Below are 27,988 nucleotides of genomic sequence, written 5' to 3'. Positions count from 1 at the left end.
CATGTGTGAGCGGCAAACATATTTACTGCACAAGGCCACGAATCCCAGCCACGCAGCGTGATTTTTTTAAAACACACTGTGGGCCTGGGATTCATATCCATTGCTAACCGCAACGGCCAACATGAAATGAGTTGAGAAGACAGGCATCGCTCACAGCGCATGGCCAAGGGATAACAAGAGCGCAGACTCCTGTACAGCTAATACAATGCTCAGGAATCTGCGCCCACCACCTAGGTGTAAATTTTGACACCTGTGCTGCGTCTCCTTAAAAAGACAAGTCACGCCTCCACTACTGTTTGACAGTATAATGGGCTAAATAGTGTACGTGTTTTATTCAGCGTGTGCAAGGAGAAAAATTAAGAGAGCAACCTTTTACTTGTGCAGCATTAATGCTGCACAAGGTGTGGCTCTTGTACCTTGCAACACCTGAGGGGGGGTTAAAGGTTACCTTTGAAATTGGTTCAACTAGGCTTCGGCCTACACTCTGCTCCTCTCCTCCTCCTGCTGACCCTGGGCTCTAACACCGCTAGTTTTTGCCCGGAAATGCGAGCTTCACAGAGAAAAACAACAGCCAATGTGTTAGTGGGGTTCAGCACCGCCAGCTGTTCCTCTGCTGTGTAGCCGGCATCGTGTCCAGCACAAGCCACGCTGGCACAACCGACCAAAAGCTGCCACCAATGCAGGCTTCGGCCTACACTTTGCTCCTCTCCCTCTCCTGCTGACCCTGGGCTCTAACACCGCTAGTTTTTGCCCGGAAATGCGAGCTTCACAGAGAAAAACAACAGCCAATGTGTTAGTGGGGTTCAGCACCGCCAGCTGTTCCCCTGCTGTGTAGCTGGCAACGTGTCCTGCAAACGCCACGCAGGCACATGAACTGAAATTGAAGGAAGCCTGCCCCCCACCCCCAGGTGTTTCTATGTATAACAGCCACCTTGTACAGCAGTACTGCTGCATTTGTACAAGGTGGCTGACTTTTTCTCCTTGCCCACGTGGAACTCAACACGTACAAAATGTGTTTCATTGAGACCATTCAACTGTCCCTGAGGTGTGACTTTCCTTTCTAATGATACGCAGCACCACCCTTGGTAGCGCTGCCCGTCTTCTGACATCATTGGTTGGCTGCCTGTGCCTGTGCGTCCGCCCTGCCCAACACAACGCCCCTCGTTGTCTCATATATTTTGGCAGCGAGGGTGTTATTGATGGGCATGTGCAGTGCATATGTTCGCCTGTCTTAACTCATCTCCTTCCGCCTTCTTCAGACTGTGCGACCTCATGGCCGCGGCATGCGATAAGGGATCAGATGAGGCCGCCCAGTCTGAAGTAGGTGTAAGGACATGTGTGAGCGGCAAACATATTAACTGCACAAGGGCACGAATCCCAGCCACGCAGTGTGATTTTTTCCAAACACACTGTGGGTCTGGGATTCATGTCCACCGCTAACCACATCGGCCAACATGAAATGAGGTCAGAAGACAGGAAGCGCTCACAGCGCATGGCCAAGGGATAACAAGAGCGCAGACTCCTGTACAGCAAATAACAACGCTCAGGAAGCTGCGCCCATGCACCAAGGTGTTATTTTCGACACCTGTGCTGCTTTTCTTTAAAAAGACAAGTCACGCCTCCACTACTGTTTTACAGTAGAATGGGCTAAATAGTGTACGTGTTTTATTCAGCGTGTGCAAGGAGCAAAATTAAGAGAGCAACCTTTTACTTGTGCAGTAAGCACCCCATTGGCTGGTGTTTTTCTCTGTGCAGCCAGCACTTCCAGGCTAAAACTGGCGGTGTTATGAGCCCAGGGTCAGCAGGAGGAGGAGAGGAGCAGAGTGTAGGCCGAAGCCTGCACTGGTGGCAGCTTTTGTTCTGTTGTGCCTGCGTGGCGTTTGCAGGTCACGTTGCCGGCTACACAGCTGGGGAACAGCTGGCGGTGCTGAACCCCACTAACACATTGGCTGGTGTTTTTCTCTGTGCAGCTAGCACGTCCGGGCACAAACTGGCGGTGTTAGAGCCCAGGGTCAGCAGGAGGAGGAGAGGAGCAGAGTGTAGGCCGAAGCCTAGTTGAACCAATTTCAAAGGAAACCTTTAACCCCCCCTCAGGTGTTTCAAGGTACAAGAGCAACACCTTGAACAGCATTAATGCTGCACAAGTCTAAGGTTGCTCTCTTCATTTTGCTCCTTGCACACGCTGAATAAAACACGTACACTATTTAGCCCATTATACTGTCAAACAGTAGTGGAGGCGTGACTTTTCTTTTTAAGGAGATGCAGCACAGGTGTCAAAATTTACACCTAGGTGCTGGGCGAAGATTCCTGAGCGTAGTTATTTGCTGTACAGGAGTCTGCGCTCTTGTTATCCCTTGGCCATGCGCTGTGAGCGATGCCTGTCTTCTCACCTCATTTCATGTTGGCCGGTGCGGTTAGCGATGGCCATGAAACCCAGACCCGCAGTGTCTTTTAATAAAGTCACACTGCAGAGCTGGGATTCGTGACCTTGCGCAGTAAATTTTGTCGCCTGTCCCTCATGTCCTTACACCTGCATCAGACTGGGCGGCCTCATCTGATCCCTTCTCGCATGCCTCGGCCATGAGGCCGCACATTCTGAAGAAGGCGGAAGGAGATGAGTAAAGACAGGCGAAGATATCCACTGCTCGTGCCCATCAATCACACCCTCGCAGTCAAAATAAGCAAGACAACGAGGAGCGTGGTTTCAGGCAGGGCGGACGCACAGCCGCAGCCAGCCAACCAAAGATGTCAGAAGACGGGCAGCGCTAACAAGGGGGGTGCTGCGTGTCATTAAAAAGGAAAGTAACACCTCAGGGACATTGTAATGGTCTGTAATGAGACACATTTTTTCCGTGTTTAATTAAACGTGGGCAAGTAGACAAAGTTAGCCACCTTGTACAAATGCAGCAGTACTGCTGTACAAGGTGGCTGTTATACATAGAAACACCTTGGGGTGGGTGGCAGGGTCGCTTTAATTTCAGTTCATGTGCCTGCGTGGCATTTGCAGGTCACGTTGCCGGCTACACAGCAGGGGAACAGCTGGCGGTGCTGAACCCCACTAACACATTGGCTGGTGTTTTTCTCTGTGCAGCTAGCACGTCCGGGCAAAAACTGGCGGTGTTAGAGCCCAGGGTCAGCAGGAGGAGGAGAGGAGCAGAGTGTAGGCCGAAGCCTGCACTGGTGGCAGCTTTTGTTCTGTTGTGCCTGCGTGGCGTTTGCAGGTCACGTTGCCGGCTACACAGCTGGGGAACAGCTGGCGGTGCTGAACCCCACTAACACATTGGCTGGTGTTTTTCTCTGTGCAGCTAGCACGTCCGGGCAAAAACTGGCGGTGTTAGAGCCCAGGGTCAGCAGGAGGAGGAGAGGAGCAGAGTGTAGGCCGAAGCACCGCCTGCTGTTCCCCCACTGTGTAGCCGGCAAAGTGTCCTGCAAACGCAACGCAGACACAAAGCTGACTCCAGTGCAGGCTTCGGCCTACACTCTGCTCCCCCTGCTTACCATTTGCTCCAACACCGCTAGTTGGGGCTGTAGGAAGACAATGTTTGATAGGCAAAGCATCCGGGTTCCAGCACCGCCAGCTGTTTCTCGGCAGTGTTTTTGTCACAGGTACTCCCTCGTGCCAAACCTGGTTTCAGCACCGTCAGCTGTTTCCGGGTTGTGTCAAACTCGCTGAGACGACTATGCTTGCCCCGTCGTGTTGCGGTCGGGTTAGCCAACTCCAGGGTGCCTCCAGTTTAGGAGCTTCCTATGTGGGCTGCGTGAACTGGTAGTCAAGGCTGGTTCTGTAGTGCCAGTAGGCCCAGCTCCCCCTGTAGGACTGTTGGGGTTCGGTAACTGCGGCTGCCTCGCGGCCTAGCTGTTCTCTCCTCTCCTGTGGACCTTCGGGTCCACCACCTGGTTCCAGCACCGTCAGCTGGTTCCGGGCCGAGCCTTTGGCTTAGGTGCCTCCTCCTGGGTATCCGAGTTCCGCCAACGTCAGGCGGTCCTTGGTAGTGCTTTTAAGCGCGGGCACCTACAGCTTAGTAACCGGGTTCCAGCACCGCCAGCTGGTCCTCGGTGCCATTGGCTCTTGCACACTGGGGCAACGCATCTGGGTTCCAGCACCACCAGCTGGTTCTCGGCAGTGTTCTTGTCACAGGTACTCCCTCGTGCCAAGCCTGGTTTCAGCACCGTCAGCTGTTTCCGGGTTGTGTCAAGCTCACTGAGACGCCTATGCTTGCCCCGTCGTGGTGCGGTCGGGTTAGCCAACTCCAGGGTGCCTCCAGTTTAGGAGCTTCCTATGTGGGCTGCGTGAACTGGTAGTCAAGGCTGGTTCTGTAGTGCCAGTAGGCCCAGCTCCCCCTGTAGGACTGTTGGGGTTCGGTAACTGCGGCTGCCTCGCGGCCTAGCTGTTCTCTCCTCTCCTGTGGACCTTCGGGTCCACCACCTGGTTCCAGCACCGTCAGCTGGTTCCGGGCCGAGCCTTTGGCTTAGGTGCCTCCTCCTGGGTATCCGAGTTCCGCCAACGTCAGGCGGTCCTTGGTAGTGCTTTTAAGCGCGGGCACCTACAGCTTAGTAACCGGGTTTCAGCACCGTCAGCTGGTCCTCGGTCGTGCCATTGGCTCTTGCACACTGGGGCAACGCATCTGGGTTCCAGCACCGCCAGCTGGTTCTCGGCAGTGTTCTTGTCACAGGTACTCCCTCGTGCCAAGCCTGGTTTCAGCACCATCAGCTGTTTCCGGGTTGTGTCAATTCACTGAGACGCCTATGCTTGCCCCGTCGTGGTGCGGTCGGGTTAGCCAACTCCAGGGTGCCTCCAGTTTAGGAGCTTCCTATGTGGGCTGCGTGAACTGGTAGTCAAGGCTGGTTCTGTAGTGCCAGTAGGCCCAGCTCCCCCTGTAGGACTGTTGGGGTTCGGTAACTGCGGCTGCCTCGCGGCCTAGCTGTTCTCTCCTCTCCTGTGGGCCTTGGGGTCCACCACCTGGTTCCAGCACCGTCAGCTGGTTCCGGGCCGAGCCTTTGGCTTAGGTGCCTCCTCCTGGGTATCCGAGTTCCGCCAACGGCAGGCGGTCCTTGGTAGTGCTTTTAAGCGCGGGCACCTACAGCTTAGTAACCGGGTTCCAGCACCGCCAGCTGGTCCTCGGTGCCATTGGCTCTTGCACACTGGGGCAACGCATCTGGGTTCCAGCACCGCCAGCTGGTTCTCGGCAGTGTTCTTGTCACAGGTAGGGTTGAGCGAAACGGGTCGAACATTTTCAAAAGTCGCCGACTTTTGGCTAAGTCGGGGTTTCATGAAACCCGATCCGACCCCTGTGCGGGGTCGGCCATGCGGTACGCGACTTTCGCGCCAAAGTCGCGTTTCAATGACGCGAAAAGCGCCATTTCTCAGCCAATGAAGGTAAACGCAGAGTGTGGGCATTGTGATGACATAGGTCCTGGTCCCCACCATCTTAGAGAAGGGCATTGCAGTGATTGGCTTGCTGTCTGCGACGTCACAGGGGCTATAAAGAGGCGTTCCCGCCGACCGCCATCTTACTGCTGCTGATCTGAGCTTAGGGAGAGGTTGCTGCCGCTTTGTCAGAAGCAGGGATAGCGTTAGGCAGGGTCCATTAACCACAAAACCGCTTGTGCTGCAGCGATTTGCACTGTCCAACACCACCCTCGGTGTGCAGGGACAGTGGAAGTTTTTTTTTTTTTTTTTCCCCTCAGCGCTGTAGCTCATTGGGCTGCCCTAGAAGGCTCCCTGATAGCTGCATTGCTGTGTGTACGCCGCTGTGCAAACCAACTGCTTTTTTCAAAGCACAAATCCTCTTGTTCCTTCCTTTCTGCACAGCTATCTTTTTTGTTTGTCCACACTTTTTATTTCATTTGTGCATCAGTCCACTCCTGATTGCTGCCTGCCATACCTGGCTGAGATTACTGCAGGCAGGGAGATAGTAGCTGCCTGCCATACCTGGCTGAGATTACTGCAGGCAGGGAGATAGTAATTGTAGGACATTCCCTGTTTTTTTTTTTTTTTGGTGGGAGATTAAGATTGGCAATTTGGCATTTCTGCTAGAGTGCCATCCCTGTGTGTGCCATCTCTCTCACATAGTGGGCCATAGAAAGCCTTTTCATTTTTCTGTATTTTTTTTGTGGGGTGTATAAATTCTCCCTGATAAAAATACAGTGGGAGATTAATATTGGCCTTTGGGCTTGTGTGCCAGTCCTGAGTGTGCCATCTCTCTCACAAATAGTGGGCCATAGAAAGCCTATTTTATTTTTTTTTGGGTTTTATAAATTCTCCCTGAAATAAAGGGAGATTAATATTGGCCTCTGGGCTTGTGTGCCAGTCCTGAGCGTGCCATCTGTGCCAGCCCTGAGCGTGCCATCTCTCTCACAAATAGTGGGCCATAGAAAGCCTATTTAATTTTTTTTTTTGTTTTATAAATTCTCCCTGAAAAAAAGGGAGATTAATATTGCCCTTTGGGCTTGTGTGCCAGTTGTGAGCGTGCCATCTGTGCCAGTCCTGAGCGTGCCATCTCTCTCACAAATAGTGGGCCATAGAAAGCCTATTTAATTTTTTTTTTGGTTTTATAAATTTTCCCTGAAAAAAGGGAGATTAATATTGGCCTCTGGGCTTGTGTGCCAGTTGTGAGCGTGCCATCTGTGCCAGCCCTGAGCGTGCCATCTCTCTCACAAATAGTGGGCCATAGAAAGCCTATTTAATTTTTTTTTTTGGTTTTATAAATTCTCCCTGAAAAAAAGGGAGATTAATATTGGCCTCTGGGGTTGTGTGCCAGTTGTGAGCGTGCCATCTGTGCCAGTCCTGAGCGTGCCATCTCTCTCACAAATAGTGGGCCATAGAAAGCCTATTTAATTTTTTTTTTGGTTTTATAAATTTTCCCTGAAAAAAGGGAGATTAATATTGGCCTCTGGGCTTGTGTGCCAGTTGTGAGCGTGCCATCTGTGCCAGTCCTGAGCGTGCCATCTCTCTCACAAATAGTGGGCCATAGAAAGCCTATTTAAATATTTTTTTGGTTTTATAAATTCTCCCAGAAAAAAAGGGAGATTAATATTGGCCTCTGGGCTTCTGTGCCAGTCCTGAGCGTGCCATCTGTGCCAGTCCTGAGCGTCCCATCTCTCTCACAAATAGTGGGCCATAGAAAGCCTATTTTTTTTTTTTTTTGGGTTTTAGAAATTCTCCCTGAAAAAAAAAGGGAGATTAATATTGCCCTTTGGGCTTGTGTGCCAGTACTAAGCGTGCCATCTCTCTCTCTCTCTCAGTCAGTGGGCCATAGAACGCCTATTTTTGGTTTTATTTGTTTTCTAAATTCTCCCTGAAAAAATCATTTTATTTTATTTGGTTTCTAAATTCTTCCTGATAAAATCATATTTTTTTTATTATTTTTTTTTCTAAAGTCTCCCTGAAAAAAAAAAAAAAAAAACAACCAAAAAAAACAGTGGGAGATTAATATTGGCCTTTCTGCTTGTGTGCCAGTCTTGACTCCTGGGTGTGCCATCTCTCTCTCTCTCTCTCTCTCTCTCTCTCCAATTGTGGTCCATAGAAAGCCTATATTTTTTTTCCTTGATTTGGGTTCCAAAATCTACCAGAGAAAATAACTACATCAATCATTGGTAGAAAAATATTGGCCTCTGGGCTTGTGTGCCACTCCTGACTCCTGTGTGCGTCATCTCTCAGTCAGTGGGCCATAGAACGCCTATTTTTGTTTTTATTTGTTTTATAAATTCTCCCTGAAAAAATCATTTTATTTTATTTGGTTTCTAAATTCTTCCTGATAAAATCATATTTTTTTTATTATTTTTTTTTCTAAAGTCTCCCTGAAAAAAAAAAAAAAAAAACAACCAAAAAAAACAGTGTGAGATTAATATTGGCCTTTCTGCTTGTGTGCCAGTCTTGACTCCTGGGTGTGCCATCTCTCTCTCTCTCTCTCTCTCTCTCTCTCCAATTGTGGTCCATAGAAAGCCTATATTTTTTTTCCTTGATTTGGGTTCCAAAATCTACCAGAGAAAATAACTACATCAATCATTGGTAGAAAAATATTGGCCTCTGGGCTTGTGTGCCACTCCTGACTCCTGTGTGCGTCATCTCTCAGTCAGTGGGCCATAGAACGCCTATTTTTGTTTTTATTTGTTTTATAAATTCTCCCTGAAAAAATCATTTTATTTTATTTGGTTTCTAAATTCTTCCTGATAAAATCATATTTTTTTTATTATTTTTTTTTTCTAAAGTCTCCCTGAAAAAAAAAAAAAAAAAAACAACCAAAAAAAACAGTGGGAGATTAATATTGGCCTTTCTGCTTGTGTGCCAGTCTTGACTCCTGGGTGTGCCATCTCTCTCTCTCTCTCTCTCTCTCTCTCTCCAATTGTGGTCCATAGAAAGCCTATATTTTTTTTCCTTGATTTGGGTTCCAAAATCTACCAGAGAAAATAACTACATCAATCATTGGTAGAAAAATATTGGCCTCTGGGCTTGTGTGCCACTCCTGACTCCTGTGTGCGTCATCTCTCAGTCAGTGGGCCATAGAACGCCTATTTTTGTTTTTATTTGTTTTATAAATTCTCCCTGAAAAAATCATTTTATTTTATTTGGTTTCTAAATTCTTCCTGATAAAATCATATTTTTTTTATTATTTTTTTTTCTAAAGTCTCCCTGAAAAAAAAAAAAAAAAAAACAACCAAAAAAAAACAGTGGGAGATTAATATTGGCCTTTCTGCTTGTGTGCCAGTCTTGACTCCTGGGTGTGCCATCTCTCTCTCTCTCTCTCTCTCTCTCTCTCTCCAATTGTGGTCCATAGAAAGCCTATATTTTTTTTCCTTGATTTGGGTTCCAAAATCTACCAGAGAAAATAACTACATCAATCATTGGTAGAAAAATATTGGCCTCTGGGCTTGTGTGCCACTCCTGACTCCTGTGTGCGTCATCTCTCAGTCAGTGGGCCATAGAACGCCTATTTTTGTTTTTATTTGTTTTATAAATTCTCCCTGAAAAAATCATTTTATTTTATTTGGTTTCTAAATTCTTCCTGATAAAATCATATTTTTTTTATTATTTTTTTTTCTAAAGTCTCCCTGAAAAAAAAAAAAAAAAAACAACCAAAAAAAACAGTGGGAGATTAATATTGGCCTTTCTGCTTGTGTGCCAGTCTTGACTCCTGGGTGTGCCATCTCTCTCTCTCTCTCTCTCTCTCTCTCCAATTGTGGTCCATAGAAAGCCTATATTTTTTTTCCTTGATTTGGGTTCCAAAATCTACCAGAGAAAATAACTACATCAGTCATTGGTAGAAAAATATTGGCCTCTGGGCTTGTGTGCCACTCCTGACTCCTGTGTGCGTCATCTCTCACTCAGTGGCCCATAGAAAGCATATAGTTTGTTACATTTGTTTTCTAAATTCTCCCTGCAAAAATCTATTTTTTTTTTTGGGGGGGTTTCTAAAGTGTTCCTGAAAAAAAAAAAATAAAAAAAAAATAATAGTGTGACATTAATATTAACATTTGTGCTTCAGTGACAGTCCTGCGTGTGGGGCATCTCTCTAATTTGCAGCCACCAAAAAAAGAGTGTGTAACATTGGGCCTGATTTTCGCTGTGGTCTCACCAACCTGTAAAGGGGTAGCTAAATCATACTGAAGTTATAGCTCACCGTGTAAGTTGTGTGACTGCAACAAATAACGTTAGTTTGGTTATGTTTTTAAAACAATGAGGAAGTCTAGTGGAAGAGGTCGTGGCCGGGGGCGTTCATTGTCAGCTGGTAATGAGGGTAGTGGTAGTGGTGGAGCATCAGGTGGTCGTGGGGAAAAAAATATTGCACCTAAGTCTGGAGCTGTGGAGCCAGGTTCGTCGTCCGGCTACACAAGGCCTCGAACGCTCCCTTTTCTGGGATTAGGAAAACCGCTTTTAAAGCCGGAGCAGCAAGAGCAAGTTTTGGCTTATCTTGCTGACTCAGCCTCTAGCTCTTTTGCCTCCTCTCGTGAAACTGGTAAAAGTAAAAGCAGCGCGTCGTTAGTGGATGTTCACGGTCAGGGACAAGTCACTTCCTTGTCCTCTTCAGCAAAAACAACAACAGAGAAGAATGCAGCAGGCGACACAACGGGTTACTCCATGGAGCTCTTTACACATACCGTCCCTGGCTTAGAAAGTGAAGCAGTTAACAGTCCATGCCCATTACAAGTTGAATCTGACATGGAGTGCACTGACGCACAGCCACAGCCAGACTACTATGCTGGTCCTTTGACTCAGACCACAACATTGCCCTCGCAGGGTGCTGATCAAGAATCAGACCCTGATGAGACTATGTTGCCCCATCACGAACGCTATACCACCGAACGACACGGTGACACAGACGAAGTTGCGCAGGAGGTACAAGAAGAGTTATTAGATGACCCAGTTCTTGACCCCGATTGGCAGCCATTGGGGGAACAGGGTGCAGGCGGCAGCAGTTCTGAAGCAGAGGAGGAGGAGGGGCCGCAGCAGGCATCAACATCGCCACAGGTTCCATCTGCCGGGCCCGTATCTTGCCCAAAACGCGTGGCAAAGCCAAAACCTGGTGGAGGACAGCGTGGCCATCCGGTTAAAGCTCAGTCTGCAATGCCTGAAAAGGTATCCGATGCTAGAAAGAGTGCAGTCTGGCATTTTTTTAAACAACATCCAATTGATCAGCGCAAAGTCATCTGTCAAAAATGTTCTACTTCCTTAAGCAGAGGTCAGAATCTGAAAAGTCTCAATACTAGTTGCATGCATAGACATTTAACCACCATGCATTTGAAAGCTTGGACTAACTACCAAACGTCCCTTAAGGTTGTTGCACCCTCGGCCAATGAAGCTAGTCATCAACGCAACATCCCTTCCGGCAGTGTAGGACCACCATTTAGCGCACCACCTGCTGTATCTGTGCAGGTATCTTTGCCAGGCCAAAGCAGTCAGGGTCAGGGAATCACCAGTTTCGTAGTAGGAAATACTGCATCTAGGGCACCGGCGGCAACAATACCATCTCCCACCGTCTCTCAGTCTGCCATGTCCACCGGCACCCCCGCTAGTTCCTCGATCTCCAGCTCTCCAGTCCAGCTCACCCTACATGAGACTATGGTTAGAAAAAGGAAATACTTAGCCTCGCATCCGCGTACACAGGGTTTGAACGCCCACATAGCTAGACTAATCTCGTTAGAGATGATGCCCTACCGGTTAGTTGAAAGCGAAGCTTTCAAAGACCTGATGGACTACGCTGTACCACGCTACGAGCTACCCAGTCGACACTTTTTTTCCAGAAAAGCCATCCCAGCCCTCCACCAGCATGTTAAAGAGCGCATCGTCCATGCACTCAGGCAATCTGTGAGCACAAAGGTGCACCTGACAACAGATGCATGGACCAGTAGGCATGGCCAGGGACGTTACGTGTCCATCACGGCACACTGGGTAAATGTGGTGGATTCAGGGTCCACAGGGGACAGCAAGTTTGGGACAGTTCTGCCTAGCCCACGGTCTAGTAAACAGTTGTCTGTAGCCGTTCGCACCCCCTCCTCCTCCTCCTCCTCCTCGTCCTCCTGCAGAAGCAAGAGCTCGTCCACAGACCGCAGTCGCACAAACACTCCATCCGCACCTGCCACTGTTGCACACCAGGTCTCCCATTATGGGGCAGCTACTGGCAAACGTCAGCAGGCTGTATTGGCTATGAAGTGTTTGGGCGACAATAGACACACCGCGGAAGTTCTGTCCGAGTTCTTGCAGCAAGAAACGCAGTCGTGGCTGGGCACTGTAGATCTTGAGGCAGGCAAGGTAGTGAGTGATAACGGAAGGAATTTCATGGCTGCCATCTCCCTTTCCCAACTGAAACACATTCCTTGCCTGGCTCACACCTTAAACCTGGTGGTGCAGTGCTTCCTGAAAAGTTATCCGGGGTTATCCGACCTGCTCCTCAAAGTGCGTGGACTTTGCGCACATATCCGCCGTTCGCCTGTACACTCCAGCCGTATGCAGACCTATCAGCATTCTTTGAACCTTCCCCAGCATCGCCTAATCATAGACGTTGCAACAAGGTGGAACTCAACACTGCACATGCTTCAGAGACTGTGCGAACAGAGGCGGGCTGTTATGTTTTTGTGGGAGGATACACATACACGGGCAGGCAGTAGGATGGCAGACATGGAGTTGTCAGGTGTGCAGTGGTCGAAGATTCAAGACATGTGTCAAGTCCTTCAGTGTTTTGAGGAATGCACACTGCTGGTTAGTGCAGACAACGCCATAATAAGCATGAGCATCCCCCTAATGCGTCTGCTGATGCAAAGTTTGACGCACATAAAGGATCAGGCGTCTGCACCAGAGGAAGAGGAAAGCCTTGATGACAGTCAGCGATTGTCTGGTCAGGGCAGTGTACATGACGAGGTACCGGGCGAAGAGGAGGTGGAGGATGAGGAGGATGATGGGGATGAGTATATTTTTAATGAGGAAGCTTTCCCGGGGGCACGGGAAATTGGTGGCGTGGCAAGGCCGGGTTCTGGTTTTTTGAGGGACACAAGTGACGTAGATTTGCCTGCAACTGCCCCTCAACCAAGCACAACCGCAGATTTGACAACGGGAACTTTGGCCCACATGGCGGATTATGCCTTGCGTATCCTCAAAAGGGACACACGCATTACAAAAATGATGAACGATGACGATTACTGGTTGGCCTGCCTCCTTGATCCTCGCTATAAAGGCAAATTGCAAAATATTATGCCACATGAGAACTTGGAACTAATATTAGCAACAAAACAATCAACTCTTGTTGACCGTTTGCTTCTGGCATTCCCTGCACACAGCGCCCGTGATCGTTCTCACACGAGCTCCAGGGGCCAGCAGACCAGAGGTGTTAGAGGGGCAGAAATCAGAAGTGGCGTTGGCCAGAGGGGTTTTCTGACCAGGTTGTGGAGTGATTTTTCTATGACCGCAGACAGGACAGGTACTGCAGCATCAATTCAAAGTGACAGGAGACAACATTTGTCCAGTATGGTTACAAACTATTTTTCATCCCTTATCGACGTTCTCCCTCAACCGTCATTCCCATTTGATTACTGGGCATCCAAATTAGACACCTGGCCAGAATTGGCAGAATATGCATTGCAGGAGCTTGCTTGCCCGGCAGCTAGTGTCCTATCAGAAAGAGTATTCAGTGCTGCAGGTTCAATACTAACAGAAAAAAGGACTCGTCTGGCTACCCAAAATGTAGATGATCTAACCTTCATTAAAATGAACCACAACTGGATTTCAAAATCTTTTGCCCCACCCTGCCCGGCTGACACCTAGCTTTCCTATGAAAAGGTCTTGCCTGTGGACTATTCTGAATGACTTTTCCAATCTCGTAATTTTCTTCACCTGATTGTCCAGCATACGACATGTTTCCACCTCACGAAATGGCCAAACTCCCCACACGGGGCCGTGCTATCGCCACTTTGCGCTTGGACCCTTGAGAGTGCTGTTTGTCTGAAGAGGTGGGTGTGGCCGCTTTTGGTCGACGGCACTGCCACTGGGTCCCTCATAGTACAATAAAGTGTCTCTGGCGGTGGTGGTGCGCACCCAACGTCAGACACACCGTTGTAATATGATGGGCCCTGTGCCTGTACCGCCGGCCACAAGACAGTTCCCCCCCCCAGCTCAAACAGTGCTCTACCACTAGCAAAATTATCTCTCACAGCTTCACCAATGTGTAGTCTAGGCGCTGACATCCTTCAATGCCTGGCACTGACAATACCATTGTTTTGACATTTTTGTTATGTTAGGCCTTCGAAGCCTGTCTGCGGTCACTCCTTCCACTAGACTTCCACAGACCAGACCACTGCTGCCCGTGTACCCCTGGAACCAATTTAAAAGTGCCTACAGCCAGCCCAAGTTTGTAATGTTAGGCCTTGGAAGCCTGTCTGCGGTCACTCCTTCCACTAGACTTCCACTGACCAGACCACTGCTGCCCGTGTACCCCTGGAACCAATTTAAAAGTGCCTACAGCCAGCCCAAGTTTGTTATGTTAGGCCTTCGAAGCCTGTCTGCGGTCACTCCTTCCACTAGACTTCCACAGACCAGACCACTGCTGCCCGTGTACCCCTGGAACCAATTTAAAAGTGCCTACAGCCAGCCCAAGTTTGTAATGTTAGGCCTTGGAAGCCTGTCTGCGGTCACTCCTTCCACTAGACTTCCACTGACCAGACCACTGCTGCCCGTGTACCCCTGGAACCAATTTAAAAGTGCCTACAGCCAGCCCAAGTTTGTTATGTTAGGCCTTCGAAGCCTGTCTGCGGTCACTCCTTCCACTAGACTTCCACAGACCAGACCACTGCTGCCCGTGTACCCCTGGAACCAATTTAAAAGTGCCTACAGCCAGCCCAAGTTTGTTATGTTAGGCCTTCGAAGCCTGTCTGCGGTCACTCCTTCCACTAGACTTCCACAGACCAGACCACTGCTGCCCGTGTACCCCTGGAACCAATTTAAAAGTGCCTACAGCCAGCCCAAGTTTGTTATGTTAGGCCTTGGAAGCCTGTCTGCGGTCACTCCTTCCACTAGACTTCCACTGACCAGACCACTGCTGCCCGTGTACCCCTGGAACCAATTTAAAAGTGCCTACAGCCAGCCCAAGTTTGTTATGTTAGGCCTTCGAAGCCTGTCTGCGGTCACTCCTTCCACTAGACTTCCACTGACCAGACCACTGCTGCCCGTGTACCCCTGGAACCAATTTAAAAGTGCCTACAGCCAGCCCAAGTTTGTTATGTTAGGCCTTCGAAGCCTGTCTGCGGTCACTCCTTCCACTAGACTTCCACAGACCAGACCACTGCTGCCCGTGTACCCCTGGAACCAATTTAAAAGTGCCTACAGCCAGCCCAAGTTTGTTATGTTAGGCCTTGGAAGCCTGTCTGCGGTCACTCCTTCCACTAGACTTCCACTGACCAGACCACTGCTGCCCGTGTACCCCTGGAACCAATTTAAAAGTGCCTACAGCCAGCCCAAGTTTGTTATGTTAGGCCTTGGAAGCCTGTCTGCGGTCACTCCTTCCACTAGACTTCCACTGACCATACACTGCTGCCCATGTACCCCTGGAACAAATTTAAAAGTGCCTACAGCCAGCCCAAGTTTGTTATGTTAGGCCTTCGAAGCCTGTCTGCGTCCCGTTATTTCAACTACAACTACACTGACCAGGCCACTGATGGCCGTGTTCCCCTGGTACCAATTTTAACTTGCCTACAGCCAGCCCTATGTTATTATGTTAGGCCTTCGAAGCCTGTCTGCGTCCCGTTCTTTCAACTACAACTACACTGACCAGGCCACTGATGGCCGTGTTCCCCTGGAACCAATTTTAACTTGCCTACAGCCAGCCCAATGTTAGGCCTTTGATGCCTGTCTGCCGTCACTCCTTCCACTAGGCCTCCACTGACCTGTCTATTGCTGCCCGTGTACCCCTTGAACCAACATCATTAAATATAAAAAAAATTAATTTGATTATAAAAAATAAGATCGTGTTGAGATCTCAAATGCAGACATTTTAACAATCAAAACAAACACACAACAAATATCTGGAACTGTACTACAAAGGTCCAACAGCTACAATTTCTTTCTCCTGCAAGAAGTTAACTGAAAGTTTTTTGGAGTTGTTAACACAGATATGGCATCCACCGAGTGTTGTCCTGTCGCGTCTCCTTTAAATTATTTCCAATAAGATGTTAAACTATTAATTTAATAAAATCAATATTTAAAAAAATAATTGAGTAAGTCAAAAGCACATTGCAAATAAACATTAATTACAAATCAAGAAGCATGGCGCGTCCGAGGGTGAGTAGATACCGAATAAGAATATAATCACCCTCGGACGCGCAATGCTTATTTAAAACAGCCTTCCTTCCTAAGAATCAGCCCTTCCGTGGTGTAGAGAGAGGTTGTGTTACACTCCAAGGTGTTCCCCAGGTTGCCTTTCCTGAGCTTCGATCTTCCGGCTCTCGTTTAGTAGCTGTTGGAAACTACGCTGCATTAGGCCCACTAATTGTGTATGGGTGAAACAGTGGCGCATCTGCGGTCCCTCCTTCCACTAGGCCTCCACTGACCTGTCTACTGCGGCCCGTGTACCCCTTGAACCAACCTAATAAAATATTTAAAAAATTAATTTGATTATAAAAAATAAGATTGTGTTGAGATCTCAAATGCAGACATTTTAACAATCAAAACAAACACACAACAAATATCTGGAACTGTACTACAAAGGTCCAACAGCTACAATTTCTTTCTCCTGCAAGAAGTTAACTGAAAGTTTTTTGGAGTTGTTAACACACATATGGCATCCACCGAGTGTTGTCCTGTCGCGTCTCCTTTAAATTATTTCCAATAAGATGTTAAACTATTAATTTAATAAAATCAATAATTAAAAAAATAATTGAGTAAGTCAAAAGCACATTGCAAATAAACATTAATTACAAATCAAGAAGCATGGCGCGTCCGAGGGTGAGTAGATACCGAATAAGAATATAATCACCCTCGGACGCGCAATGCTTATTTAAAACAGCCTTCCTTCCTAAGAATCAGCCCTTCCGTGGTGTAGAGAGAGGTTGTGTTACACTCCAAGGTGTTCCCCAGGTTGCCTTTCCTGAGCTTCGATCTTCCGGCTCTCGTTTAGTAGCTGTTGGAAACTACGCTGCATTAGGCCTACTAATTGTGTATGGGTGAAACAGTGGCGCATCTGCGGTCCCTCCTTCCACTAGGCCTCCACTGACCTGTCTACTGCGGCCCGTGTACCCCTTGAACCAACCTAATAAAATATTTAAAAAATTAATTTGATTATAAAAAATAAGATCGTGTTGAGATCTCAAATGCAGACATTTTAACAATCAAAACAAACACACAACAAATATCTGGAACTGTACTACAAAGGTCCAACAGCTACAATTTCTTTCTCCTGCAAGAAGTTAACTGAAAGTTTTTTGGAGTTGTTAACACAGATATGGCATCCACCGAGTGTTGTCCTGTTGCGTCTCCTTTAAATTATTTCCAATAAGATGTTAAACTATTAATTTAATAAAATCAATAATTAAAAAAATAATTGAGTAAGTCAAAAGCACATTGCAAATAAACATTAATTACAAATCAAGAAGCATGGCGCGTCCGAGGGTGAGTAGATACCGAATAAGAATATAATCACCCTCGGACGCGCAATGCTTATTTACAACAGCCTTCCTTCCTAAGAATCAGCCCTTTCGTGGTGTAGAGAGAGGTTGTGTTACACTCCAAGGTGTTCCCCGGGTTGCCTTTCATGAGCTTCGATCTTCCGGCTCTCGTTTAGTAGTTGGTGGAAACTACGCTGCATTAGGCCTACAAATTTGGTATGGGGTGTAGAGACAGGTTGTGTTACACTCCAAGGTTTTCACCAGGTTGCCTTTCCTGAGCTTCGATCTTCATGCTCTCGTTTAGTAGTTGTAGAAAAGTACGCTGCATTAGGCCTACAAAATGGGTATGGGGTGGAGAGAGATGGTGTGTTACACTCCAAGGTGTTCCCCAGGTTGCCTTTCCTGAGCTTCGATCTTCATGCTCTCGTTTAGTAGGTGTCGGAAAGTAGGCTGCATTAGGCTTAAAAAATGGGGAATGGGGTGGAGAGAGATGGTGTGTTACACTCCAAGGTGTTCCCCAGGTTTCCTTGCCATTGCTTCGGTCTTCCGACTCTCGTTTAGTAGTTGTAGAAAAGTACACTGCATTAGGCCTAAAAAATGGGTATGGGGTGGAGAGAGATGGTGTGTTACACTCCAAGGTGTTCCCCAGGTTGCCTTTCCTGAGCTTCGATCTTCATGCTCTCGTTTAGTAGGTGTCGGAAAGTAGGCTGCATTAGGCCTACAAATTGGGTATGGGGTGGAGAGAGATGGTGTGTTACACTCCAAGGTGTTCCCCAGGTTGCCTTTCCTGAGCTTCGATCTTCATGCTCTCGTTTAGTAGGTGTCGGAAAGTAGGCTGCATTAGGCCTACAAATTGGGTATGGGGTGGAGAGAGATGGTGTGTTACACTCCAAGGTGTTCCCCAGGTTTCCTTGCCATTGCTTCGGTCTTCCGACTCTCGTTTAGTAGTTGTAGAAAAGTACACAGCATTAGGCCTACAAAATGGGTATGGGGTGGAGAGAGATGGTGTGTTACACTCCAAGGTGTTCCCCAGGTTGCCTTTCCTGAGCTTCGATCTTCATGCTCTCGTTTAGTAGGTGTCGGAAAGTAGGCTGCATTAGGCCTAAAAAATGGGGAATGGGGTGGAGAGAGATGGTGTGTTACACTCCAAGGTGTTCCCCAGGTTTCCTTGCCATTGCTTCGGTCTTCCGACTCTCGTTTAGTAGTTGTAGAAAAGTACACTGCATTAGGCCTAAAAAATGGGTATGGGGTGGAGAGAGATGGTGTGTTACACTCCAAGGTGTTCCCCAGGTTGCCTTTCCTGAACTTCGATCTTCATGCTCTCGTTTAGTAGGTGTCGGAAAGTAGGCTGCATTAGGCCTACAAATTGGGTATGGGGTGGAGAGAGATGGTGTGTTACACTCCAAGGTGTTCCCCAGGTTTCCTTGCCATTGCTTCGGTCTTCCGACTCTCGTTTAGTAGTTGTAGAAAAGTACACAGCATTAGGCCTACAAAATGGGTATGGGGTGGAGAGAGATGGTGTGTTACACTCCAAGGTGTTCCCCAGGTTGCCTTTCCTGAGCTTCTATCTTCAGGCTCTCATTAAATTGTGGTTAAATGGAACAACTGCATTTGGCGTACTAGTTGGTTTGGGGCCTACTATCGGTGTCTGCCACTCCTTGCTGTTCTCCTGGTTTCCTGTCCTGAAATTCCATTTTCAGCCTCTCGTTAAGTAGTTGTTAATGTTAGACTGCATTTGGCCTACTAGTTGGGTTGGGGCCTACTATCGGTGTCTGCCACTCCTTGCTGTTCTCCTCCACTGAACAAAGCTGTGCCGCCTGTTTACTACGGTTGCCAATTTTGAACTGCATTTCGACTACTTACTGATTTGGCCCTACTCTCTGTGTCAGCCTCTCATTCCAGTTGTCCTCCACTGCAATGCCCCCTGGTTATTCCTGTGTTACCAATTTTGAACTGCATTTAGCCCACTTTCTTCTTTGGGCCTATATCTGTGTTTCCACTTCATCGTGCCCATTGCCCAGCCAGTGATAGATGAGTCTGCTGGTACATTGACCCATAACGCAACATTCCCCGTGCACGCTACACAACAACATTGTGACCCTGCTGAAAGTCAGGTTGCTCTTCCCGCATACCATACCACCTTACACGGGGACAAAGAGGAAGGTGCAGATGAAAGTGCAGGTTCCTTCATCAGGTGGGGGGAGGAATACTAGTTGGCGACGTCACTGGCACAGGGCCTCTCATAGTACGCAAAAGTGATGCTGCCGGTGGGAGGCGCCCCCGCCGTGCAAACACACCGCTGTACTTTGAGGGGCCCTGTGCCAGTGCCAATGCCAACGAGTGGGCCCCCCCTGCTTGCTCAGGTTCACAGCACTTGCAAAGTTGAAATACTTACCTCTCCCTGCTCCACTGCCGTGACGTGGTCCAGATTTCCTGGGCCCACTAATTACTTGAACCAGCCCTACCCCCCACAACTTTAGCCAAATGACCCCCAATTTCAAATGCCTTCCAATTATTATAAGGTAAATTACGCTTGACAAGCTTCATTAAGAAGAATGGATGGTTTTGACATTAAAATGGGTACTCTAGGTGTTTTCCTGGCCCCCACTCACTGCCGACTATGCTGCCCCATTGACTTGCATTGGGTTTCGTGTTTCGGTCGATCCCGACTTTACGTCATAATCGGCCGATTTCACTCGACCCGACTTTGGACATAGTCGGGTTTCGCAAAACCCGGCTCGACTCTAAAAAGGTCAAGGTCGCTCAACTCTAGTCACAGGTACTCCCTCGTGCCAAGCCTGGTTTCAGCACCGTCAGCTGTTTCCGGGTTGTGTCAAGTTCACTGAGTCGCCTATGCTTGCCCCGTCGTGTTGCGGTCGGGTTAGCCAACTCCAGGGTGCCTCCAGTTTAGGAGCTTCCTATGTGGGCTGCGTGAACTGGTTGTCAAGGCTGGTTCTGTAGTGCCAGTAGGCCCAGCTCCCCCTGTAGGACTGTTGGGGTTCGGTAACTGCGGCTGCCTCGCGGCCTAGCTGTTCTCTCCTCTCCTGTGGGCCTTCAGGTCCACCACCTGGTTCCAGCACCGTCAGCTGGTTCTCGGCAGTGTCTTTTGCTCTTGTACCTTCTGCTCCCCATCCTGGTTCCAGTACCGTCAGCTGGTTCCGGGCAGAGCCTTTGGCTTAGGTGCCTCCTTCTGGGTATCCAAGTTCCACCAACGTCAGGTGGTCCTTGGTAGTGCTTTCAGGCACGGGTACCTCCTGCTTAGTAACCGGGTTCCAGTAACGTCAGCTGGTCCTCTGTAGTTCCATTGCCTCTTGGACCTTCGGCTACCCATCCGGGTTCCAGTACCGTCAGCTGGTTCTCGGCAGTGTCTTTTGCTCTTGTACCTACTGCTCCCCATCCTGGTTCCAGTACCGTCAGCTGGTTCCGGGCAGAGCCTTTGGCTTAGGTGCCTCCTTCTGGGTATCCGAGTTCCGCCAACGTCAGGCGGTCCTTGGTAGTGCTTTTTAGCACGGGTACCTCCTGCTTAGTAACCGGGTTCCAGTAACGTCAGCTGGTCCTCGGTAGTTCCATAGGCTCTTGAACCTTCGGGTAGCCATCCGAGTTCCAGTTCCATCAGCTGGTTCTTGGCATTTTCTCAGCCTTCTTGTACCTTCTGTTACATTTCCAAGTTGAAGACCCTAAAGTCGACGACCCGGAAGACCACCCCGATGACGACGACGACGACCCGGAAGACCACCCCGATGACGACGACGACAACGGCGGAGACGACGACGGCGGAGACGACGACGGCGGAGATGACGACGGCTGAGACGACGACGGCGGAGATGACGACACTGGAGACGACGACCCTGGAGACGACGACATGGAAGACCGAGAAGCAGAAGAACAAGAGGCTGCAGAACAAAGAGCAGAAGAACATTAAGCATAAGACTTAATATCAGAGCAAAAGATATTATCTAAATTATATGCAGAAGAAGACTAAGCAGTGTATGGGGGTGAGTCCGTTCCTCCTCGTGGTGCCCCTGGATAAAGCCTGATGCTGCAGGCCAAACTGAACGCGGACAAATGTAACTTTTGTGACTGGCAGAACGGAAGGTGTAATCTTCCAACTTTTATAGATAACAACTACGGGAATGCCTGCCACAAATGAGAATATGATGAAGAAGTAGAATAGGAAGAATAATAACAGTGGAATAAAAAGAATATGTAGAATAGGAAGAATAATAATAGTTGAATAAAATGAATATGAAGAATGTAATCAAAAAAAAAAAAAAAGGTAAAGGATGAAGAAGAAGATGAATAAGGTGAAGAAGAAGTTGATGTCAAAGATGCTGATGATGATGAAGATGAAAGTGTGGGAAAAGAAAAAAAAAAAAGAAAAAAAAGAAGGGGAAGGGCGTGGAATAGTGAAACATCAATATCTGACAAAATGAAAAACAAAATTTACATAGTCAATATCTTTGTCACTCCGAACGTCTTAAAAAAAAACAAAAAACATGCTATTCTATTTGATTGGGATAAACCTCTATGACTTTAATGTCTCCGCCACTTCCCCAAATACATCCGGCATTATTCTTAGTTGTTTTCCTTCATGTAGAATGAACCTACAAGGCAAGAAAGGGTTTATTTTAATTCCGATATTTTGGTCCCATTGACTTGCATTGGGATCGGGTATCGGTATCGGCGATATCCGATATTTTTTGAATATCTGCCGATCCTATCCGATACCGATACTTTCCGATATCGGAAGGTATCGCTCAACACTATTTATGATGCCCCTAAAAAAAATTGACACACTATGTTGATATGTACCCACAGGGGGAAATGTTTGTCAGCCCATGCACTAAGTGTATGGGCATTCCAAGTCTAGGAGATCATGGGGTGCATTAAAAGAGGTCTGGATACACATGATGAGAGCATTATACTGCCTCTGTACAAATCCCTAGTTAGACCGCACATGGAGTACTGTGTCCAGTTTTGGGCACCGGTGCTCAGGAAGGATATAATGGAACTAGAGAGAGTACAAAGGAGGGCAACAAAATTAATAAAGGGGATGGGAGAACTACAATACCCAGATAGATTAGCGAAATTAGGATGATTTAGTCTAGAAAAAAGACGACTGAGGGGCGATCTAATAACCATGTATAAGTATATAAGGGGACAATACAAATATCTCGCTGAGGATCTGTTTATACCAAGGAAGGTGACGGGCACAAGGGGGCATTCTTTGCGTCTGGAGGAGAGAAGGTTTTTCCACCAACATAGAAGAGGATTCTTTACTGTTAGGGCAGTGAGAATCTGGAATTGCTTGCCTGAGGAGGTGGTGATGGCGAACTCAGTCGAGGGGTTCAAGAGAGGCCTGGATGTCTTCCTGGAGCAGAACAATATTGTATCATACAATTAGGTTCTGTAGAAGGACGTAGATCTGGGGATTTATTATGATGGAATATAGGCTGAACTGGATGGACAAATGTCTTTTTTCGGCCTTACTAACTATGTTACTATGTTACTATGTTACTATGAGACCCGCTCCTTTAAATTGGGCCTATTTTTTAATGAGGCCTTCCTCCTCGTCTCATCATCCACTGCCACTAAATCACCAGGGTTAACGTGGCCCGTGCTGCTACAGCCACTGTAGTTTTTTGCAAGGGTGTTTCTGATGACTGTAAACAATGTTTTAAAAAAAATTGACCCCCCCATGGGGAAATGTTTGTCAGCCCATACACTTAGTGCATGGGCATTCCAAGACTAGGAGACCTGCTCCTTTAAATTGGGCCTATTTTTTTAATGAGGCCTTCCTCCACATCTCATCATCAACTGCTACTAGATCACCAGGGTTAACGTGTTCTGTGCTGCTACAGCTACTCTAGTTTTTTGCAAGAGTGTTTATGATACCTGTAGTAAAAATATTTACACAGTATGTTGATGTGTACCCCACAGGAGAAAATGTTTGTAAGCCAATACACTTAGTGTATGGGCATTATGAGTCTAGGAGACCCACTCCTTTGTAATGGGACAGTTTTTTTTATAAGGCCCTCCTCCATGTTTCTTCCAAGGGTGGATTGTGTTGCTTGCAAATTAGGATCAAGGCGGCTCTTACATTCAATGCATAAGGAAACAGTATGGCAGGACCAACAGAAAAATGTGAAGTGGGTTTTCCTGTGGCAATCCAGTGCCTGGGTTCAAAGGCTTATTGGGGTGCACATGACTTGGTAGCAGGGCAGGCCTTGCAGTCAATGCATAAGAAAACAGCATGGAAGTACAAAATGAATAATGTGAAGTGGGTTTTCCTGTGGCAATACAGTACCTTGATTCAAAGGCTTATTGGGATGCATATGACTTGGTAGCAGGGCAGACCTTGCTGTCAATGCAACATTTGTTCAGGAAGCCCTCCTGTACCTCTCGTGAAAAGGGTATTGGGGTGTGTCTTAATTCTGGGCAGCCCAGCCACTCACTGCATAGGCAATAACAACATATGAGACCCACTGTTTAATAATGGCCCTTTAAGAATATTAATGCCACCTGATGCCCCTCTAAAAATAGCCTTGGTGACTTTAAGAGTCCCTCCTTCAAAAATGAAACAAGATGTGTCTTCTTATGTGTCACACACCACATGGCCAGCTAGGGGTGTTAAAAGTTACAATGGCATTTCCCAGTGAATGCATTTGTATTGGTTGAAAGCGATGTAAAAGTTGAAAAGCGCATCAAAAACCCTGCGTGTGAACATAGCCCAAGTGGTGGAGGAACATTTTGGTCTTTGATTAATTATCTTGCCTAATATAAAAGTCATTATCCTGGAAATGATGTACCTTAACATATTTCCCAGTAAAATCCATTTTGGTTTTGTATGATTTTTGATACACCTGTAAAAATGGCGTGAAACTGACAACATTATTTACAGCTGTGACCTAGGAGTCAGAAATGCTTCCAGGGACATTTGCCATGATATTCCTGTGTCATTTGAGCAGTGTTTCCATCATTTTCAGATGTTTTTAGACCTTAAAAGACCCACTTTTAATACTTGTATTGTTTTATATTTGTCATCCCAATTTTCTTAGCATACTTCTTTCACTTTTTCTAATTTGTACCATTTATCAGTGTGTTACTGGTTGATCCATTTTTTATATGTGGTTCCCTCAGTAGTTTCCTTGTTTTCCACAAAGAGAAAAATACTTTAAAGTGTGCGTATTATTGTTGAGTGTTACATAAAATATGAAACAAAGTAACAATCAGTTTAGCTAGTGCTAAACTGTGCAATATTTTTACAACTACAGAATAATGCAGAACTGTAATGTTTTTTTCCTAAACTTGAAAATAAGTTGACATAAATAGAAGTAACATCCTCCATGCAATATCATCCATGAGACATAAATCAATGAAGAAAAATATAAAACTGCAAATAAAGGTACACTATTAAAACAAAACATATACCTGAAGAAGCAATCAACCACCCACCCCTATAAGACTAAATAAATTAATAGAAAAGCATGGAATCTCGCTTTCTCCTTGGGTCCAAAAGGGAACATATAGCATAATCTATTGTTCCATTAGTACTCAATTTGCACCAGTCGCTGACAAAATTGCTACCTCTAATTCCCAGTGTTATTATGTGCTTAACTTTTACATGTGCAAACTTTGAGTTAGGCTGGAGTCACACACAACGTATAAAAATACAGTCCATTTTTTACAGACCAAATACGCAGAAATGTTCCCTGAACAGTGATCCGTATGTCATCCATAGGCAAGGTGTGGCTGCGTATTTAGCACATGTAAACCTCCGTTTGGCATCCGTATGCCCTCCGTATGGTGAGATTTTCTCGCCGACTTGCAAAATGGACATAAAATGGATCCATGGGCTGAAATATTAGTGAAAACATATATACAGTCTATATACAGTATATATATATATACATACATACATGTATGTATATATATATATATACAGTGGGGCAAAAAAGTATTTAGTCAGTCAGCAATAGTGCAAGTTCCACCACTTAAAAAGATGAGAGGCGTCTGTAATTTACATCATAGGTAGACCTCAACTATGGGAGACAAACTGAGAAAAAAAATCCAGAAAATCACATTGTCTGTTTTTTTAACATTTTATTTGCATATTATGGTGGAAAATAAGTATTTGGTCAGAAACAAAATTTCATCTCAATACTTTGTAATATATCCTTTGTTGGCAATGACAGAGGTCAAACGTTTTCTGTAAGTCTTCACAAGGTTGCCACACACTGTTGTTGGTATGTTGGCCCATTCCTCCATGCAGATCTCCTCTAGAGCAGTGATGTTTTTGGCTTTTCGCTTGGCAACACGGACTTTCAACTCCCTCCAAAGGTTTTCTATAGGGTTGAGATCTGGAGACTGGCTAGGCCACTCCAGGACCTTGAAATGCTTCTTACGAAGCCACTCCTTCGTTGCCCTGGCGGTGTGCTTTGGATCATTGTCATGTTGAAAGACCCAGCCACGTTTCATCTTCAATGCCCTTGCTGATGGAAGGAGGTTTGCACTCAAAATCTCACGATACATGGCCCCATTCATTCTTTCATGTACCCGGATCAGTCGTCCTGGCCCCTTTGCAGAGAAACAGCCCCAAAGCATGATGTTTCCACCACCATGCTTTACAGTAGGTATGGTGTTTGATGGATGCAACTCAGTATTCTTTTTCCTCCAAACACGACAAGTTGTGTTTCTACCAAACAGTTCCAGTTTGGTTTCATCAGACCATAGGACATTCTCCCAAAACTCCTCTGGATCATCCAAATGCTCTCTAGCAAACTTCAGACGGGCCCGGACATGTACTGGCTTAAGCAGTGGGACACGTCTGGCACTGCAGGATCTGAGTCCATGGTGGCGTAGTGTGTTACTTATGGTAGGCCTTGTTACATTGGTCCCAGCTCTCTGCAGTTCATTCACTAGGTCCCCCCGCGTGGTTCTGGGATTTTTGCTCACCGTTCTTGTGATCATTCTGACCCCACGGGGTGGGATTTTGTGTGGAGCCCCAGATCGAGGGAGATTATCAGTGGTCTTGTATGTCTTCCATTTTCTAATTATTGCTCCCACTGTTGATTTCTTCACTCCAAGCTGGTTGGCTATTGCAGATTCAGTCTTCCCAGCCTGGTGCAGGGCTACAATTTTGTTTCTGGTGTCCTTTGACAGCTCTTTGGTCTTCACCATAGTGGAGTTTGGAGTCAGACTGTTTGAGGGTGTGCACAGGTGTCTTTTTATACTGATAACAAGTTTAAACAGGTGCCATTACTACAGGTAATGAGTGGAGGAAAGAGGAGACTCTTAAAGAAGAAGTTACAGGTCTGTGAGAGCCAGAAATCTTGATTGTTTGTTTCTGACCAAATACTTATTTTCCACCATAATATGCAAAAAAAATGATAAAAAAACAGACAATGTGATTTTCTGGATTTTTTTTTCTCAGTTTGTCTCCCATAGTTGAGGTCTACCTATGATGTAAATTACAGACGCCTCTAATCTTTTTAAGTGGTGAAACTTGCACTATTGCTGACTGACTAAATACTTTTTTGCCCCACTGTATATATGTGTGTGTCAGTGAGACACACATATATATATATATATATATTTATAACAGAGCTAGATAGCAGAAAAGCCGGTAATTCATTGGCCGGCTACTGCTATCTCCTTATGAAACCTGACAGGATATGAGACATGGTTTACATACAGTAAACCAGTTCATATCCATTATTTCATATTCCTCACTACTAATGTTAGAAGTGTCTGTGTGCAAAATTTGGGAGCTCTAGGTGTTAAAATAAAGAGCTAAATCACAGAAAAAACTAACGTGGACTCCTGCACAATTTTCTCCGCCAGAGTGGGATAGCCAGTGACTGAGGGCAGATATTAATAGCCTAGAGAGGGACCATGGTTATTGCCCCCCCCGGCTAAAAATATCTGCCCACAGCCACCCCAGAAAAGGCGCATCTGTATTCTGCCACTTAGCCACTCTCTTCCCATTCCCGAGTAGCGGTGGGATATGGGGTAATAAAGGGTTAATGTCACCTTGCTAATGTAAGGTGACATTAAGCCTGGTTAATAATGGAGAGTTGTCAATAAGACACCTATCCATTATTAATCCAATAGTAATAAAGGGTCTTTAAGTCTGTACTCTGAAGAACATGGAGGGGGAAACCCTGGAGAATATGGAGAGTGAAATCTCTTGAAAACATGGAGGGAAGATCTGTGGAGAACATGAGGGGGAACTCTGGAGAACATGGACATAAACTCTGGAATACATGGAGAGGAACTCTGGAGAACATGGTAGAAACTCTAGAGAACATGGGGATACTCTGGAGAACAAGGTGGATACTCTGGAGAACATGGAAGAACTCTGGAGAATATGGGAGAACTCTAAAGAACATGGGCGGGGCTCAGTGTGGAAAACATGGGCGGGTGGCTCTGTGTGGAGAACATGGATGGCATACTCTGTGTGGAGAACATGGGGGAACTCTGTATGAAGAATTGGGAGGACTGCAGTGTTTTCTTCATTTATGAGAAGGTGGTGTGACTCATAGTTCACTAGGGAAGACAGTGTGGTGAGAATATTTTATAGGAGAGAATAGTGTGGATACAATGTTCCATAAGTGAGACAGTGTGGGGTCTTTTTTTGCATAGAGTGCACAGTGAGGGGCAATTATTTATTCAGGGGCACAGCTCAGGGCTTATTTCTTCAATAACATTACAATGACACTGTTATTTTTAAGGGCAGTGTTTCGGGATGTGCAACAGAAGACAGAAGTCTGCCGAAATGAGCTGTGACTGTGAGAAGTCATCATTGAGGTATTTACAGGTGCATCTCACAAAATTATAATATCATCAAAAGTTAATTTATTTCAGTTCTTCAATACAAAAAGTGAAACTCAAATATTAGAGT

The sequence above is a fragment of the Ranitomeya imitator genome, chromosome 1 (assembly GCF_032444005.1).
Source record: "Ranitomeya imitator isolate aRanImi1 chromosome 1, aRanImi1.pri, whole genome shotgun sequence".
Lineage (NCBI taxonomy): Eukaryota > Metazoa > Chordata > Amphibia > Anura > Dendrobatidae > Ranitomeya > Ranitomeya imitator.
Note: the sequence above shows the minus strand (reverse complement) of the source record.